Raw genomic sequence first — 19,735 nt, 5'->3', positions numbered from 1 at the left:
TGGACGATGCCTGACTCCTCGTGAAACTTGATAGGAGTCCCAGGATTCCTGTGGCACGTGGAAAGGGACCCTTGGTCTCCCGCCTCAGCTGGAGAGGCGTCCCAATTGCCCTGCCAAGCCTCGAGGAGAATCCCGAGTTGTCCCTCGCAACTAGAAAGGAGTCCTGACGTCGCTGAACAAACACGTGGGTGGAAGTGCCATCCCCGTCGTAACTCGAGAATATACCCCAGGTTCCCACCGCAACTCGAGAAAAACCATGAGACTTCCCCCTCGCCGGAAAATGAGGCCCGATACCCTGCACTGTGTGCAGAGCAATTCAGTGTTGCGCATCACACATGAAAGGAGCCTTGATTTCCTTGATGGCACTCCAGAGAAACCCCAAGAACACTGTTTCAAGGCTAGAGGGATCCTGAGGTCACTGTAGCAACACGAAAGAGCTCCGTGGACCAAAAATCAGCTCGAGATGAGAGGTTAGTCCCTGGCTTCTATTCCAGAGGAATACCACCTTACCACAAGCACCTCAAGAGGAGGCTTCTCTCAGCTCTTGGTATGTGAGAGGGACCATGAGTTTGCGGCCTCAAGTGGAATGGACACTGCGATGCCCTGACGCGAAATAATGCCGGATATCACTGCAGTGACTTGAATGCAGGCTTGTCTTGCATCTTCCAAGATGAAAGGATGTCTGAATCCCCTGTGGAGACCACAGAGAAAAACCTAGTTCCCCACCTCATCGCGACCGGAGGCCTCACATCCTTTGAAAACTCCAGAGGTACGCGGAGATCAGTGCCTCCAAAGGAGACGATGCCTGACTCCTCGTGAAACTTGATAGGAGTCCCAGGATTCCTGTGGCACGTGGAAAGGGACCCCTGGTCTCCCGCCTCAGCTGGAGAGGCGTCCCAATTGCCCTGCCAAGCCTCGAGGAGAATCCCGAGTTGTCCCTCGCAACTAGGCAGAAGTCCTGACATGGCTGAAGAAACACGTGGGTGGAAGGGCCATCCCCGTCATAACTCGAGAACATACCCCAGGTTCCCGCCACAACTCGAGAAAAACCATGAGACTTCCCTCTCGCCGCGAGATGAGGCCCGATTCCCCTGCACTGCGTGCAGAGCAATTCCGTATTGCACATCAAACATGAAAGGAGCCTTGATTTCCTTGATGGCCCTCCAGAGAAACCCCAAGAACACTGTTTCAAGGCTAGAGGGATACTGAGGTCACTATAGCCACACAAAAGAGCTCCGTGGACCACAAATCAACTCGAGATGAGAGGTTAGTCCCTGGCTTCGACTCCAGAGGAATACCACCTTACCACAAGCACCTCAAGAGGAGGCTTCTCTCAGCTCTTGGTATGTGAGAGGGACCCCGAGTTTGCGGCCTCAAGTGGAATGGACACCGCGATGCCCTGGCTCGAAATAAGGCCGGATATCCCTGCAGTGACTTGAATGCAGGCTCGTCTTGCATCTCCCAAGACGAAAGGATGTCTGAATCCCCTGTGGAGACCACAGAGAAAGAGCTAGTTCCGCACCTCATGGCGACCGGAGGCCTCACATCCTTTGAAAACTCCAGAGTTACGCGGAGATCAGTGCCTCCAAAGGAGACGATGCCTGACTCCTCGTGAAACTTGATAGGAGTCCAAGGATTCCTGTGGCACGTGGAAAGGGACCCGTGTTCTTCCGCCTAAGCTGGAGAGGCGTCCCAATTGCCCTGCCAAGCCTCGAGGAGAATCCCGAGTTGTCCCTCGCAACTAGGCAGGAGTCCTGACGTTGCTGAACAAACACGTGTGTGGAAGGGCCTTCCCCGTCGTAACTCGAGAATATATCCCAGGTTCCCGCCGCAACTCGAGAAAAACCATGAGACTTCCACCTCGCCGCGAGATGAGGCCCGATTCCCCTGAACTGCGTGCAGAGCAATTCGGTGTTGCACATCACACATGAAAGGAGCCTTGATTTCCTTGATGGCACTTCAGAGAAACCCCAAGAACACTGTTTCAAGGCAACACAAAAGAGCTCCGTGGACCAAAAATCAACTCGAGATGAGAGGTTAGTCCCTGGCTTTGACTCCAGAGGAATACCACCTTACCACAAGCACCTCAAGAGGAGGCTTCTCTCAGCTCTAGGTATGTGAGAGGGACCCTGAGTTTGCGGCCTCAAGTGGAATGGACACCGCGATGCCCTGACTCGAAATAAGGCCGGATATCCCTGCAGTGACTTGAATGCAGGCTCGTCTTGCATCTCCCAAGACGAAAGGATGTCTGAATCCCCTGTGAAGACCACAGAGAAACACCTAGTTCCCCACCTCATCACGACCGGAGGCCTCACATCCTTTGAAAACTCCAGAGGTACGCGGAGATCAGTGCCTCCAAAATGGACGATGCCTGACTCCTCGTGAAACTTGATAGGAGTCCCAGGATTCCTGTGGCACGTGGAAAGGGACCCTTGGTCTCCCGCCTCAGCTGGAGAGGCGTCCCAATTGCCCTGCCAAGCCTCGAGGAGAATCCCGAGTTGTCCCTCGCAACTAGAAAGGAGTCCTGACGTCGCTGAACAAACACGTGGGTGGAAGGGCCATCCCCGTCGTAACTCGAGAATATACCCCAGGTTCCCACCGCAACTCGAGAAAAACCATGAGACTTCCCCCTCGCCGGAAAATGAGGCCCGATACCCTGCACTGTGTGCAGAGCAATTCAGTGTTGCGCATCACACATGAAAGGAGCCTTGATTTCCTTGATGGCACTCCAGAGAAACCCCAAGAACACTGTTTCAAGGCTAGAGGGATCCTGAGGTCACTGTAGCAACACGAAAGAGCTCCGTGGACCAAAAATCAGCTCGAGATGAGAGGTTAGTCCCTGGCTTCTATTCCAGAGGAATACCACCTTACCACAAGCACCTCAAGAGGAGGCTTCTCTCAGCTCTAGGTATGTGAGAGGGACCATGAGTTTGCGGCCTCAAGTGGAATGGACACTGCGATGCCCTGACGCGAAATAATGCCGGATATCACTGCAGTGACTTGAATGCAGGCTTGTCTTGCATCTTCCAAGATGAAAGGATGTCTGAATCCCCTGTGGAGACCACAGAGAAAAACCTAGTTCCCCACCTCATCGCGACCGGAGGCCTCACATCCTTTGAAAACTCCAGAGGTACGCGGAGATCAGTGCCTCCAAAGGAGACGATGCCTGACTCCTCGTGAAACTTGATAGGAGTCCCAGGATTCCTGTGGCACGTGAAAAGGGACCCTTGGTCTCCCGCCTCAGCTGGAGAGGCATCCCAATTGCCTGCCAAGCCTCGAGGAGAATCCCGAGTTGTCCCTCGCAACTAGGCAGAAGTCCTGACATGGCTGAAGAAACACGTGGGTGGAAGGGCCATCCCCGTCGTAACTCGAGAATATACCCCAGGTTCCCGCGACAACTCGAGAGAAACCATGAGACTTCCCCCTCGCCGCGAGATGAGGCCCGATTCCACTGCACTGCGTGCAGAGCAATTCCGTATTGCACATCACACATGAAAGGAGCCTTGATTTACTTGATGGCACTACAGAGAAACCCCAAGAACACTGTTTCAAGGCTAGAGGGATCCTGAGGTCACTGTAGCCACACGAAAGAGCTCCGTGGACCAAAAATCAACTCGAGATGAAAGGTTAGTCCCTGGCTTCGACTCCAGAGGAATACCACCTTATGACAAGCACGTCAAGAGGAGGCTTCTCTCAGCTCTAGGTATGTGAGAGGGATCCTGAGTTTGCGGACTCAAGTGGAATGGACACCGCGATGCCCTGACTCGAAATAAGGCCGCATATACCTGCAGTGACTTCAATGCAGGCTCGTCTTGCATCTCCCAAGACGAAAGGATGTCTGAATCCCCTGTGGAGACCACAGAGAAAGATCTAGTTCCCCACCTCATCGTGACCGGAGGCCTCACATCCTTTGAAAACTCCAGAGGTACGCGGAGATCAGTGCCTCCAAAGGAGAGGATACCTGACTCCTCGTGAATCTTGATAGGAGTCCCAGGATTCCTGTGGCACGTGCAAAGGGACCCTTGGTCTCCCGCCTCAGCTGGAGAGGCGTCCCAATTGCCCTGCCAAGCCTCGAGGAGAATCCCGAGTTGTCCCTCGCAACTAGGCAGGAGTCCTGACGTCGTTGAACAAACACGTGTGTGGAAGGGCCATCCCCGTTGTAACTCGAGAATACACCCCAGGGTCCCGCCGCAACTCGAGAAAAACCATGAGACTTCCCCCTCGCCGCGAGATGAGGCCCGATTCCCCTGCACTGCGTGCAGAGCAATTCCGTGTTGCACATCACACATGAAAGGAGCCTTGATTTCCTTGATGGCACTCCATAGAAACCCCAAGAGTAGTGTTTCAAGGCTAGAGGGATCCTGAGGTCATTGTAGCCACACGAAAGAGCTCCGTGGACCAAAAATCAACGCGAGATGAGAGGTTAGTCCCTGGCTTCGACTCCAGAGGAATACCACCTTACCACAAGCACCTCAAGAGGAGGCTTCTCTCAGCTCTAGGTATGTGAGAGGGACCCTGAGTATGCGGCCTCAAGTGGAATGGACACCGCGATGCCCTGACTCGAAATAAGGCCAGATATCCCTGCAGTGACTTGAATGCAGGCTCGTCTTGCATCTCCCAAGACGAAAGGATGTCTGAAGCCCCTGTGGAGACTACAGAGAAAGACCTAGTTCCCCACCGCATCGCTACCGGAGGCCTCACATCCTTTGAAAACTCCAGAGGTACGCGGAGATCAGTGCCTCCAAAGGAGACGATGCCTGACTCCTCGTGAAACTTGATAGGAGTCCCAGGATTCCTGTGTCACGTGGAAAGAGACCCTTGGTCTCCCGCCTCAGCTGGAGAGGCGTCCCAATTGCCCTGCCAAGCCTCGAGGAGAATCCCGAGTTGTCCCTCGCAACTAGGCAGGAGTCCTGCCGTCGCTGAACAAACATGTGGGTGGAAGGGCCATACCCGTCATAACTCGAGAATATACCCCAGGTTCCCGCCACAACTCGAGAAAAACCATGAGACTTCCCCCTCGCCGCGAGATGAGGCCCGATTCCCCTGCACTGCGTGCAGAGCAATTCTGTGTTGCACATCACACATGAAAGGAGCCTTGATTTCCTTGATGACACTCCAGAAAAACCCCAAGAACACTGTTTCAAGGCTAGAGGGATCCTGAGGTCACTGTAGCCACACGAAAGAGCTCTGTGGACCAAAAATCAACTTGAGATTAGAGGTTAGTCCCTGGCTTCGACTCCAGAGGAATACCACCTTACCACAAGCACCTCAAGAGGAGGTTTCTCTCAGCTCTAGGTATATGAGAGGGACCCTGAGTTTGTGGCCTCAAGTGGAATGGACACCGTGATGCCCTGACTCGAAATAATGCCGAATATCCCTGCAGTGACTTGAATGCAGGCTCGTCTTGCATCTCCCAAGACGAAAGGATGTCTGAATCCCCTGTGGAGACCACAGAGAAAGACCTAGTTCCCCACCTCATCGCGACCGGAGGCCTCACATCCCTTGAGAACTCCAGACGTCCGCGGAGATCAGTGCCTCCAAGGGAGACGATGCCTGACTCCTCGTGAAACTTGATAGGAGTCCCAGGATTCCTGTGGTACGTGGAAAGGGACCCTTGGTCTTCCGCCTCAGCTGGAGAGGCGTCCCAATTGCCCTGCCAAGCCTCGAGGTGAATCCCGAGTTTTCCCTCGCAACTAGGCAGGAGTCCTTACGTCGCTGAACAAACACGTGTGTGGAACGGCCATCCCCGTCGAAACTCGAGAATATACCCCTGGTTCCCGCCGCAACTCGAGAAAAACCATGAGACTTCCCCCTCGCCGCAAAATGAGGCCCGATACCCTACACTGCGTGCAGAGCAATTCCGTGTTGCACATCACACATGAAAGGAGCCTTGATTTTCTTGATGGCACTCCAGAGAAACCCCAAGAACACTGTTTCAAGGCTAGAAGGATCTTGAGGTCACTGTAGCAACATGAAAGAGCTCCGTGGACGAAAAATCAACTCGAGATGAGAGGTTAGTCCCTGGCTTCGACTCCAGATTAATACCACCTTACCACAAGCACCTCAAGAGCAGGCTTACCTCAGCTCTACGTATGTGAGAGGGACCCTGAGTTTGCGGCCTCAAGTGGAATGGACACCGCGATGCCCTGACTCGAAATAAGGCCAGATATCTCTGCAGTGACTTGAATGCCGGCTCGTCTTGCATCTGCAAAGATGAAAGGATGTTTGAATCCCCTGTGGAGACCACAGAGAAAGACCCAGTTCCCCAACTCATCGCGACCAGAGCCCTCAAATCCTTTGAAAACTCCAGAGGTACGCTGAGATCAGTGCCTCCAAAAGGAACGATGCCTGACTCCTCGTGAAACTTGATAGGAGTCCCAGGATTCCTGTGGCACGTGGAAAGGGACCCTTGGTCTCCCGCCTCAGCTGGAGAGGCGTCCCAATTGCCCTGCCAAGCCTCGAGGAGAATCCCGAGTTGTCCCTCGCAACTAGAAAGGAGTCCTGACGTCGCTGAACAAACACGTGGGTGGAAGGGCCATCCCCGTCGTAACTCGAGAATATACCCCAGGTTCCCACCGCAACTCGAGAAAAACCATGAGACTTCCCCCTCGCCGGAAAATGAGGCCCGATACCCTGCACTGTGTGCAGAGCAATTCAGTGTTGCGCATCACACATGAAAGGAGCCTTGATTTCCTTGATGGCACTCCAGAGAAACCCCAAGAACACTGTTTCAAGGCTAGAGGGATCCTGAGGTCACTGTAGCAACACGAAAGAGCTCCGTGGACCAAAAATCAGCTCGAGATGAGAGGTTAGTCCCTGGCTTCTATTCCAGAGGAATACCACCTTACCACAAGCACCTCAAGAGGAGGCTTCTCTCAGCTCTAGGTATGTGAGAGGGACCATGAGTTTGCGGCCTCAAGTGGAATGGACACTGCGATGCCCTGACGCGAAATAATGCCGGATATCACTGCAGTGACTTGAATGCAGGCTTGTCTTGCATCTTCCAAGATGAAAGGATGTCTGAATCCCCTGTGGAGACCACAGAGAAAAACCTAGTTCCCCACCTCATCGCGACCGGAGGCCTCACATCCTTTGAAAACTCCAGAGGTACGCGGAGATCAGTGCCTCCAAAGGAGACGATGCCTGACTCCTCGTGAAACTTGATAGGAGTCCCAGGATTCCTGTGGCACGTGAAAAGGGACCCTTGGTCTCCCGCCTCAGCTGGAGAGGCATCCCAATTGCCTGCCAAGCCTCGAGGAGAATCCCGAGTTGTCCCTCGCAACTAGGCAGAAGTCCTGACATGGCTGAAGAAACACGTGGGTGGAAGGGCCATCCCCGTCGTAACTCGAGAATATACCCCAGGTTCCCGCGACAACTCGAGAGAAACAATGAGACTTCCCCCTCGCCGCGAGATGAGGCCCGATTCCACTGCACTGCGTGCAGAGCAATTCCGTGTTGCACATCACACATGAAAGGAGCCTTGATTTACTTGATGGCACTACAGAGAAACCCCAAGAACACTGTTTCAAGGCTAGAGGGATCCTGAGGTCACTGTAGCCACACGAAAGAGCTCCGTGGACCAAAAATCAACTCGAGATGAAAGGTTAGTCCCTGGCTTCGACTCCAGAGGAATACCACCTTATGACAAGCACCTCAAGAGGAGGCTTCTCTCAGCTCTAGGTATGTGAGAGGGATCCTGAGTTTGCGGACTCAAGTGGAATGGACACCGCGATGCCCTGACTCGAAATAAGGCCGCATATACCTGCAGTGACTTCAATGCAGGCTCGTCTTGCATCTCCCAAGACGAAAGGATGTCTGAATCCCCTGTGGAGACCACAGAGAAAGATCTAGTTCCCCACCTCATCGTGACCGGAGGCCTCACATCCTTTGAAAACTCCAGAGGTACGCGGAGATCAGTGCCTCCTAAGGAGACGATGCCTGATTCCTCGTGATACTTCTTAGGAGTCCCAGGATTTCTGTGGCACGTGGAAAGGGACCCTTGGTCTCCCGCCTCAGCTGAAGAGGCGTCCCAATTGCCCTGCCAAGCCTCGAGGAGAATCCCGAGTTGTCCCTCGCAACTAGGAAGGAGTCCTGACGTCGCAGAACAAAGACGTGTGTGGAAGGGCCAGCCCCGTCGTAACTCGAGAATATACCCCAGGTTCCCGCCGCAACTCGAGAAAATCCATGAGACATCCCCCTCGCCGCGAGATGAGGCCGGATTCCCCTGCACTGCGTGCAGAGCAATTCCGTGTTGCACATCACACATGAAAGGAGCCTTGATTTCCTTGATGGCACTCCAGAGAAACCCCAAGAACACTGTTTCAAGGCTAGAGGGATCCTGAGGTCACTGTAGCAACACGAAAGAGCTCCGTGGACCAAAAATCAACTCGAGATGAGAGGTTAGTCCCTGGCTTCGATTCCAGAGGAATACCACCTTACCAGAAGCACCTCAAGAGGAGGCTTCTCTCAGCTCTAGGTATGTGAGAGGGACCCTGAGTTTGCGGCCACAAGTGGAATGGACACCGCGATGCCCTTACTCGAAATAATGCCGGATATCCATGCAGTGACTTGAATGAAGGTTCGTCTTGCATCTCCCAAGACGAAAGGATGTCTGAATCCCTTGTGGAGACCACAGAGAAAGACGTAGTTCCCCACCTCATCGCGACCGGAGGCCTCACATCCTTTGAAAACTCCAGAGGTACGCGGAGATCAGTGCCTCCAAAGGAGACAATGCCTGACTCCTCGTGAAACTTGATAGGAGTCCCAGGATTCCTGTGGCACGAGGAAAGGGACCCTTGGTCTCCCGCCTCAGCTGGAGAGGCGTCCCAATTGCCCTGCCAAGCCTCGAGGAGAATCCCGAGTTGTCCCTCGCAACTAGGCCGGAGTCCTGACGTAGCTGAACAAACACGTGTGTGGAAGGGCCATCCCCGTCGTAACTCGAGAATATACCCCAGGTTCCCGCCGCAACTCGAGAAAAACCATGAGACTTCCCCCTCGCCGCAAGATGAGGCCCGATTCCCCCGCACTGCGTGCAGAGCAATTCCGTGTTGCACATCAAACATGAAAGGAGCCTTGATTTCCTTGATGGCACTCCAGAGAAACCCCAAGAACACTGTTTCAAGGCTAGAGGGATCCTGAGGTCACTGTAGCCACACGAAAGAGCTCCGTGGACCAAAAATCAACTCGAGATGAGAGGGTAGTCCCTGGCTTCGACTCCAGAGGAATACCACCTTACCACAAGCACCTCAAGAGGAGGCTTCTCTCAGCTCTAGGTATGTGAGAGGGACCCTGAGTTTGCGGCCTCAAGTGGAATGGACACCGCGATGCCCTGGCTCGAAATAAGGCCGGATATCCCTGCAGTGACTTGAATGCAGGCTCGTCTTGCATCTCCCAAGACGAAGGGATGTCTGAATCCCCTGTGGAGACCACCGAGAATGATCTAGTTCCCCACCTCATCGCGACCGGAGGCCTCACATCCTTTGAAAACTCCAGAGGTACGCGGAGATCAGTGCCTCCAAAGGAGACGATGCCTGACTCCTCGTGAAACTTGATAGGAGTCCCAGGATTCCTGTGGCACGTGGAAAGGGACCCTTGGTCTCCCGCCTCAGCTGGAGAGGCGTCCCAATTGCCCTGCCAAGCCTCGAGGAGAATCCCGAGTTGTCCCTCACAACTAGGCAGGAGTCCTTACGTCGCTGAAGAAACACGTGGGTGGAAGGGCCATCCCCGTCATAACTCGAGAACATACCCCAGGTTCCCGCCACAACTCGAGAAAAACCATGAGACTTCCCTCTCGCCGCGAGATGAGGCCCGATTCCCCTGCACTGCGTGCAGAGCAATTCCGTATTGCACATCAAACATGAAAGGAGCCTTGATTTCCTTGATGGCCCTCCAGAGAAACCCCAAGAACACTGTTTCAAGGCTAGAGGGATCCTGAGGTCACTATAGCCACACAAAAGAGCTCCGTGGACCACAAATCAACTGGAGATGAGAGGTTAGTCCCTGGCTTCGACTCCAGAGGAATACCACCTTACCACAAGCACCTCAAGAGGAGGCTTCTCTCAGCTCTAGGTATGTGAGAGGGACCCCGAGTTTGCGGCCTCAAGTGGAATGGACACCGCGATGCCCTGGCTCGAAATAAGGCCGGATATCCCTGCAGTGACTTGAATGCAGGCTCGTCTTGCATCTCCCAAGACGAAAGGATGTCTGAATCCCCTGTGGAGACCACAGAGAAAGAGCTAGTTCCGCACCTCATGGCGACCGGAGGCCTCACATCCTTTGAAAACTCCAGAGTTACGCGGAGATCAGTGCCTCCAAAGGAGACGATGCCTGACTCCTCGTGAAACTTGATAGGAGTCCAAGGATTCCTGTGGCACGTGGAAAGGGACCCGTGTTCTTCCGCCTAAGCTGGAGAGGCGTCCCAATTGCCCTGCCAAGCCTCGAGGAGAATCCCGAGTTGTCCCTCGCAACTAGGCAGGAGTCCTGACGTTGCTGAACAAACACGTGTGTGGAAGGGCCTTCCCCGTCGTAACTCGAGAATATATCCCAGGTTCCCGCCGCAACTCGAGAAAAACCATGAGACTTCCACCTCGCCGCGAGATGAGGCCCGATTCCCCTGAACTGCGTGCAGAGCAATTTGGTGTTGCACATCACACATGAAAGGAGCCTTGATTTCCTTGATGGCACTTCAGAGAAACCCCAAGAACACTGTTTCAAGGCAACACAAAAGAGCTCCGTGGACCAAAAATCAACTCGAGATGAGAGGTTAGTCCCTGGCTTTGACTCCAGAGGAATACCACCTTACCACAAGCACCTCAAGAGGAGGCTTCTCTCAGCTCTAGGTATGTGAGAGGGACCCTGAGTTTGCGGCCTCAAGTGGAATGGACACCGCGATGCCCTGACTCGAAATAAGGCCGGATATCCCTGCAGTGACTTGAATGCAGGCTCGTCTTGCATCTCCCAAGACGAAAGGATGTCTGAATCCCCTGTGAAGACCACAGAGAAACACCTAGTTCCCCACCTCATCACGACCGGAGGCCTCACATCCTTTGAAAACTCCAGAGGTACGCGGAGATCAGTGCCTCCAAAATGGACGATGCCTGACTCCTCGTGAAACTTGATAGGAGTCCCAGGATTCCTGTGGCACGTGGAAAGGGACCCTTGGTCTCCCGCCTCAGCTGGAGAGGCGTCCCAATTGCCCTGCCAAGCCTCGAGGAGAATCCCGAGTTGTCCCTCGCAACTAGAAAGGAGTCCTGACGTCGCTGAACAAACACGTGGGTGGAAGGGCCATCCCCGTCGTAACTCGAGAATATACCCCAAGTTCCCACCGCAACTCGAGAAAAACCATGAGACTTCCCCCTCGCCGGAAAATGAGGCCCGATACCCTGCACTGTGTGCAGAGCAATTCAGTGTTGCGCATCACACATGAAAGGAGCCTTGATTTCCTTGATGGCACTCCAGAGAAACCCCAAGAACACTGTTTCAAGGCTAGAGGGATCCTGAGGTCACTGTAGCAACACGAAAGAGCTCCGTGGACCAAAAATCAGCTCGAGATGAGAGGTTAGTCCCTGGCTTCTATTCCAGAGGAATACCACCTTACCACAAGCACCTCAAGAGGAGGCTTCTCTCAGCTCTAGGTATGTGAGAGGGACCATGAGTTTGCGGCCTCAAGTGGAATGGACACTGCGATGCCCTGACGCGAAATAATGCCGGATATCACTGCAGTGACTTGAATGCAGGCTTGTCTTGCATCTTCCAAGATGAAAGGATGTCTGAATCCCCTGTGGAGACCACAGAGAAAAACCTAGTTCCCCACCTCATCGCGACCGGAGGCCTCACATCCTTTGAAAACTCCAGAGGTACGCGGAGATCAGTGCCTCCAAAGGAGACGATGCCTGACTCCTCGTGAAACTTGATAGGAGTCCCAGGATTCCTGTGGCACGTGAAAAGGGACCCTTGGTCTCCCGCCTCAGCTGGAGAGGCATCCCAATTGCCTGCCAAGCCTCGAGGAGAATCCCGAGTTGTCCCTCGCAACTAGGCAGAAGTCCTGACATGGCTGAAGAAACACGTGGGTGGAAGGGCCATCCCCGTCGTAACTCGAGAATATACCCCAGGTTCCCGCGACAACTCGAGAGAAACCATGAGACTTCCCCCTCGCCGCGAGATGAGGCCCGATTCCACTGCACTGCGTGCAGAGCAATTCCGTATTGCACATCACACATGAAAGGAGCCTTGATTTACTTGATGGCACTACAGAGAAACCCCAAGAACACTGTTTCAAGGCTAGAGGGATCCTGAGGTCACTGTAGCCACACGAAAGAGCTCCGTGGACCAAAAATCAACTCGAGATGAAAGGTTAGTCCCTGGCTTCGACTCCAGAGGAATACCACCTTATGACAAGCACCTCAAGAGGAGGCTTCTCTCAGCTCTAGGTATGTGAGAGGGATCCTGAGTTTGCGGACTCAAGTGGAATGGACACCGCGATGCCCTGACTCGAAATAAGGCCGCATATACCTGCAGTGACTTCAATGCAGGCTCGTCTTGCATCTCCCAAGACGAAAGGATGTCTGAATCCCCTGTGGAGACCACAGAGAAAGATCTAGTTCCCCACCTCATCGTGACCGGAGGCCTCACATCCTTTGAAAACTCCAGAGGTACGCGGAGATCAGTGCCTCCAAAGGAGAGGATACCTGACTCCTCGTGAATCTTGATAGGAGTCCCAGGATTCCTGTGGCACGTGCAAAGGGACCCTTGGTCTCCCGCCTCAGCTGGAGAGGCGTCCCAATTGCCCTGCCAAGCCTCGAGGAGAATCCCGAGTTGTCCCTCGCAACTAGGCAGGAGTCCTGACGTCGTTGAACAAACACGTGTGTGGAAGGGCCATCCCCGTTGTAACTCGAGAATACACCCCAGGGTCCCGCCGCAACTCGAGAAAAACCATGAGACTTCCCCCTCGCCGCGAGATGAGGCCCGATTCCCCTGCACTGCATGCAGAGCAATTCCGTGTTGCACATCACACATGAAAGGAGCCTTGATTTCCTTGATGGCACTCCATAGAAACCCCAAGAGTAGTGTTTCAAGGCTAGAGGGATCCTGAGGTCATTGTAGCCACACGAAAGAGCTCCGTGGACCAAAAATCAACGCGAGATGAGAGGTTAGTCCCTGGCTTCGACTCCAGAGGAATACCACCTTACCACAAGCACCTCAAGAGGAGGCTTCTCTCAGCTCTAGGTATGTGAGAGGGACCCTGAGTATGCGGCCTCAAGTGGAATGGACACCGCGATGCCCTGACTCGAAATAAGGCCAGATATCCCTGCAGTGACTTGAATGCAGGCTCGTCTTGCATCTCCCAAGACGAAAGGATGTCTGAAGCCCCTGTGGAGACTACAGAGAAAGACCTAGTTCCCCACCGCATCGCTACCGGAGGCCTCACATCCTTTGAAAACTCCAGAGGTACGCGGAGATCAGTGCCTCCAAAGGAGACGATGCCTGACTCCTCGTGAAACTTGATAGGAGTCCCAGGATTCCTGTGTCACGTGGAAAGAGACTCTTGGTCTCCCGCCTCAGCTGGAGAGACGTCCCAATTGCCCTGCCAAGCCTCGAGGAGAATCCCGAGTTGTCCCTCGCAACTAGGCAGGAGTCCTGCCGTCGCTGAACAAACATGTGGGTGGAAGGGCCATACCCGTCATAACTCGAGAATATACCCCAGGTTCCCGCCACAACTCGAGAAAAACCATGAGACTTCCCCCTCGCCGCGAGATGAGGCCCGATTCCCCTGCACTGCGTGCAGAGCAATTCTGTGTTGCACATCACACATGAAAGGAGCCTTGATTTCCTTGATGACACTCCAGAAAAACCCCAAGAACACTGTTTCAAGGCTAGAGGGATCCTGAGGTCACTGTAGCCACACGAAAGAGCTCTGTGGACCAAAAATCAACTTGAGATTAGAGGTTAGTCCCTGGCTTCGACTCCAGAGGAATACCACCTTACCACAAGCACCTCAAGAGGAGGTTTCTCTCAGCTCTAGGTATATGAGAGGGACCCTGAGTTTGTGGCCTCAAGTGGAATGGACACCGTGATGCCCTGACTCGAAATAATGCCGAATATCCCTGCAGTGACTTGAATGCAGGCTCGTCTTGCATCTCCCAAGACGAAAGGATGTCTGAATCCCCTGTGGAGACCACAGAGAAAGACCTAGTTCCCCACCTCATCGCGACCGGAGGCCTCACATCCCTTGAGAACTCCAGACGTCCGCGGAGATCAGTGCCTCCAAGGGAGACGATGCCTGACTCCTCGTGAAACTTGATAGGAGTCCCAGGATTCCTGTGGTACGTGGAAAGGGACCCTTGGTCTTCCGCCTCAGCTGGAGAGGCGTCCCAATTGCCCTGCCAAGCCTCGAGGTGAATCCCGAGTTTTCCCTCGCAACTAGGCAGGAGTCCTTACGTCGCTGAACAAACACGTGTGTGGAACGGCCATCCCCGTCGAAACTCGAGAATATACCCCTGGTTCCCGCCGCAACTCGAGAAAAACCATGAGACTTCCCCCTCGCCGCAAAATGAGGCCCGATACCCTACACTGCGTGCAGAGCAATTCCGTGTTGCACATCACACATGAAAGGAGCCTTGATTTTCTTGATGGCACTCCAGAGAAACCCCAAGAACACTGTTTCAAGGCTAGAAGGATCTTGAGGTCACTGTAGCAACATGAAAGAGCTCCGTGGACGAAAAATCAACTCGAGATGAGAGGTTAGTCCCTGGCTTCGACTCCAGATTAATACCACCTTACCACAAGCACCTCAAGAGCAGGCTTACCTCAGCTCTACGTATGTGAGAGGGACCCTGAGTTTGCGGCCTCAAGTGGAATGGACACCGCGATGCCCTGACTCGAAATAAGGCCAGATATCTCTGCAGTGACTTGAATGCCGGCTCGTCTTGCATCTGCAAAGATGAAAGGATGTTTGAATCCCCTGTGGAGACCACAGAGAAAGACCCAGTTCCCCAACTCATCGCGACCAGAGCCCTCAAATCCTTTGAAAACTCCAGAGGTACGCTGAGATCAGTGCCTCCAAAAGGAACGATGCCTGACTCCTCGTGAAACTTGATAGGAGTCCCAGGATTCCTGTGGCACGTGGAAAGGGACCCTTGGTCTCCCGCCTCAGCTGGAGAGGCGTCCCAATTGCCCTGCCAAGCCTCGAGGAGAATCCCGAGTTGTCCCTCGCAACTAGAAAGGAGTCCTGACGTCGCTGAACAAACACGTGGGTGGAAGGGCCATCCCCGTCGTAACTCGAGAATATACCCCAGGTTCCCACCGCAACTCGAGAAAAACCATGAGACTTCCCCCTCGCCGGAAAATGAGGCCCGATACCCTGCACTGTGTGCAGAGCAATTCAGTGTTGCGCATCACACATGAAAGGAGCCTTGATTTCCTTGATGGCACTCCAGAGAAACCCCAAGAACACTGTTTCAAGGCTAGAGGGATCCTGAGGTCACTGTAGCAACACGAAAGAGCTCCGTGGACCAAAAATCAGCTCGAGATGAGAGGTTAGTCCCTGGCTTCTATTCCAGAGGAATACCACCTTACCACAAGCACCTCAAGAGGAGGCTTCTCTCAGCTCTAGGTATGTGAGAGGGACCATGAGTTTGCGGCCTCAAGTGGAATGGACACTGCGATGCCCTGACGCGAAATAATGCCGGATATCACTGCAGTGACTTGAATGCAGGCTTGTCTTGCATCTTCCAAGATGAAAGGATGTCTGAATCCCCTGTGGAGACCACAGAGAAAAACCTAGTTCCCCACCTCATCGCGACCGGAGGCCTCACATCCTTTGAAAACTCCAGAGGTACGCGGAGATCAGTGCCTCCAAAGGAGACGATGCCTGACTCCTCGTGAAACTTGATAGGAGTCCCAGGATTCCTGTGGCACGTGAAAAGGGACCCTTGGTCTCCCGCCTCAGCTGGAGAGGCATCCCAATTGCCTGCCAAGCCTCGAGGAGAATCCCGAGTTGTCCCTCGCAACTAGGCAGAAGTCCTGACATGGCTGAAGAAACACGTGGGTGGAAGGGCCATCCCCGTCGTAACTCGAGAATATACCCCAGGTTCCCGCGACAACTCGAGAGAAACCATGAGACTTCCCCCTCGCCGCGAGATGAGGCCCGATTCCATTGCACTGCGTGCAGAGCAATTCCGTGTTGCACATCACACATGAAAGGAGCCTTGATTTACTTGATGGCACTACAGAGAAACCCCAAGAACACTCTTTCAAGGCTAGAGGGATCCTGAGGTCACTGTAGCAACACGAAAGAGCTCCGTGGACCAAAAATCAACTCGAGATGAGAGGTTAGTCCCTGGCTTCGATTCCAGAGGAATACCACCTTACCAGAAGCACCTCAAGAGGAGGCTTCTCTCAGCTCTAGGTATGTGAGAGGGACCCTGAGTTTGCGGCCACAAGTGGAATGGACACCGCGATGCCCTTACTCGAAATAAGGCCGGATATCCATGCAGTGACTTGAATGAAGGTTCGTCTTGCATCTCCCAAGACGAAAGGATGTCTGAATCCCTTGTGGAGACCACAGAGAAAGACGTAGTTCCCCACCTCATCGCGACCGGAGGCCTCACATCCTTTGAAAACTCCAGAGGTACGCGGAGATCAGTGCCTCCAAAGGAGACAATGCCTGACTCCTCGTGAAACTTGATAGGAGTCCCAGGATTCCTGTGGCACGAGGAATGGGACCCTTGGTCTCCCGCCTCAGCTGGAGAGGCGTCCCAATTGCCCTGCCAAGCCTCGAGGAGAATCCCGAGTTGTCCCTCGCAACTAGGCAGGAGTCCAGACGTAGCTGAACAAACACGTGGGTGGAAGGACCATCCACGTCATAACTCGAGAATATACCCCAGGTTCCCGCCGCAACTCGAGAAAAACCATGAGACTTCCCCCTCGCCGCAAGATGAGGCCCGATTCCCCCGCACTGCGTGCAGAGCAATTCCGTGTTGCACATCAAACATGAAAGGAGCCTTGATTTCCTTGATGGCACTCCAGAGAAACCCCAAGAACACTGTTTCAAGGCTAGAGGGATCCTGAGGTCACTGTAGCCACACGAAAGAGCTCCGTGGACCAAAAATCAACTCGAGATGAGAGGGTAGTCCCTGGCTTCGACTCCAGAGGAATACCACCTTACCACAAGCACCTCAAGAGGAGGCTTCTCTCAGCTCTAGGTATGTGAGAGGGACCCTGAGTTTGCGGCCTCAAGTGGAATGGACACCGCGATGCCCTGGCTCGAAATAAGGCCGGATATCCCTGCAGTGACTTGAATGCAGGCTCGTCTTGCATCTCCTAAGACGAAGGGATGTCTGAATCCCCTGTGGAGACCACCGAGAATGATCTAGTTCCCCACCTCATCGCGACCGGAGGCCTCACATCCTTTGAAAACTCCAGAGGTACGCGGAGATCAGTGCCTCCAAAGGAGACGATGCCTGACTCCTCGTGAAACTTGATAGGAGTCCCAGGATTCCTGTGGCACGTGGAAAGGGACCCTTGGTCTCCCGCCTCAGCTGGAGAGGCGTCCCAATTGCCCTGCCAAGCCTCGAGGAGAATCCCGAGTTGTCCCTCACAACTAGGCAGGAGTCCTTACGTCGCTGAAGAAACACGTGGGTGGAAGGGCCATCCCCGTCATAACTCGAGAATATACCCCAGGTTCCCGCCGCAACTCGAGAAATACCATGAGACTTCCCCCTCACCACGAGATGAGGCCCGATTCCCCTGCACTGCGTGCAGAGCAATTCCGTGTTGCACATCACACATGAAAGGAGCCTTGATTTCCTTGATGGCACTCCAGAGAAACCCCAAGAACACTGTTTCTAGGCTAGAGGCATCCTGAGGTCACTGTAGCAACACGAAAGAGGTCCGTGAACCAAAAATCAACACGAGATGAAAGGTTAGTCCCTGGCTTCGACTCCAGAGGAATACCACCTTACCACAAGCACCTCAAGAGGAGGCTTCTCTCAGCTCTAGGTATGTGAGAGGGACCCTGAGTTTGCGGCCTCAAGTGGAATGGACACCGCGATGCCCTGACTGGAAATAAGGCCGGTTTTCCCTGCAGTGACTTGAATACAGGCTCGTCTTGCATCTCCCAAGACGAAAGGATGTCTCAATCCCCTGTGGAGACCACAGAGAAAGACCTAGTTCCCCACCTCATCGCGACCGGAGGCCTCACATCCTTTGAAAACTCCAGAGGTACGCGGATATCAGTGCCTCCAAAGGAGACGATGCCTGACTCCTCGTGAAACTTGATAGGAGTCCCAGGATTCCTGTAGCACGTGAAAAGGGACCCTTGGTCTCCTGCCTCAGCTGGAGAGGCGTCCCAATTGCCCTGCCAAGCCTCGAGGTGAATCCCGAGTTGTCCCTCGCAACTAGGCATGAGTCCTGACGTCGCTGAACAAACACGTGTGTGGAAGGGCCATCCCCGTCGTAACTCGAGAATATACCCCAGGTTCCCGCCGCAACTCGAGAAAAACCATGAGACTTCCCTTTCGCCACGAGATGAGGCCCGATTCCCCTGCACTGCGTGCAGAGCAATTCCGTGTTGCACATCAAACATGAAAGGAGCCTTGATTTCCATGATGGCCCTCCAGAGAAACCCCAAGAACACTATTTCAAGGCTAGAGGGATCCTGAGGTCACTGTAGCCACACGAAAGAGCTCCGTGGACCAAAAATCAACTCGAGATGAGAGGTTAGTCCCTGGCTTCGACTCCAGAGGAATACCACCTTACCACAAGCACCTCAAGAGGAGGCTTCTCTCAGCTCTAGGTATGTGAGAGGGACCCCGAGTTTGCGGCCTCAAGTGGAATGGACACCGCGATGCCCTGGCTCGAAATAAGGCCGGATATCCCTGCAGTGACTTGAATGCAGGCTCGTCTTGCATCTCCCAAGACGAAAGGATGTCTGAATCCCCTGTGGAGACCACAGAGAAAGACCTAGTTGCCGACCTCATCGTGACCGGAGGCCTCACATCCTTTGAAAACTCCAGAGGTACGCGGAGATCAGTGCCTCCAAAGGAGACGATGCCTGACTCCTCGTGAAACTTGATAGGAGTCCCAGGATTCCTGTGGCACGTGGAAAGGGACCCTTGGTCGTCCGCCTCAGCTGGAGAGGCGTCCCAATTGCCCTGCCAAGCCTCGAGGAGAATCCCGAGTTGTCCCTCGCAACTAGGCAGGAGTCCTGCCGTCGCTGAACAAACACGTGTGTGGAAGGGCCATCCCCGTCGTAACTCGAGAATATACCCCAGGTTCCCGCCGCAACTCGAGAAAAACCATGAGACTTCCCCCTCGCCGCGAGATGAGGCCCGATTCCCCCGCACTGCGTGCAGAGCAATTCCGTGTTGCACATCAAACATGAAAGGAGCCTTGATTTCCTTGATGGCACTCCAGAGAAACCCCAAGAACACTGTTTCAAGGCTAGAGGGATCCTGAGGTCACTGTAGCCACACGAAAGAGCTCCGTGGACCAAAAATCAACTCGAGATGAGAGGTTAGTCCCTGGCTTCGACTCCAGAGGAATACCACCTTACCACAAGCACCTCAAGAGGAGGCTTCTCTCAGCTCTAGGTATGTGAGAGGGACCCTGAGTTTGCGGCCTCAAGTGGAATGGACACCGCGATGCCCTGACTCGAAATAAGGCCGGATATCCCTGCAGTGACTTGAATGCAGGCTCGTCTTGCATCTCCCAAGGCGACAGGATGTCTGAATTCCCT

The sequence above is a fragment of the Cervus elaphus genome, chromosome 18 (assembly GCF_910594005.1).
Source record: "Cervus elaphus chromosome 18, mCerEla1.1, whole genome shotgun sequence".
Classification (NCBI taxonomy): Eukaryota; Metazoa; Chordata; class Mammalia; order Artiodactyla; family Cervidae; genus Cervus; species Cervus elaphus.
The sequence above is the reverse complement of the archived record's forward strand: the minus strand, read 5'-3'. Positions refer to the sequence as shown.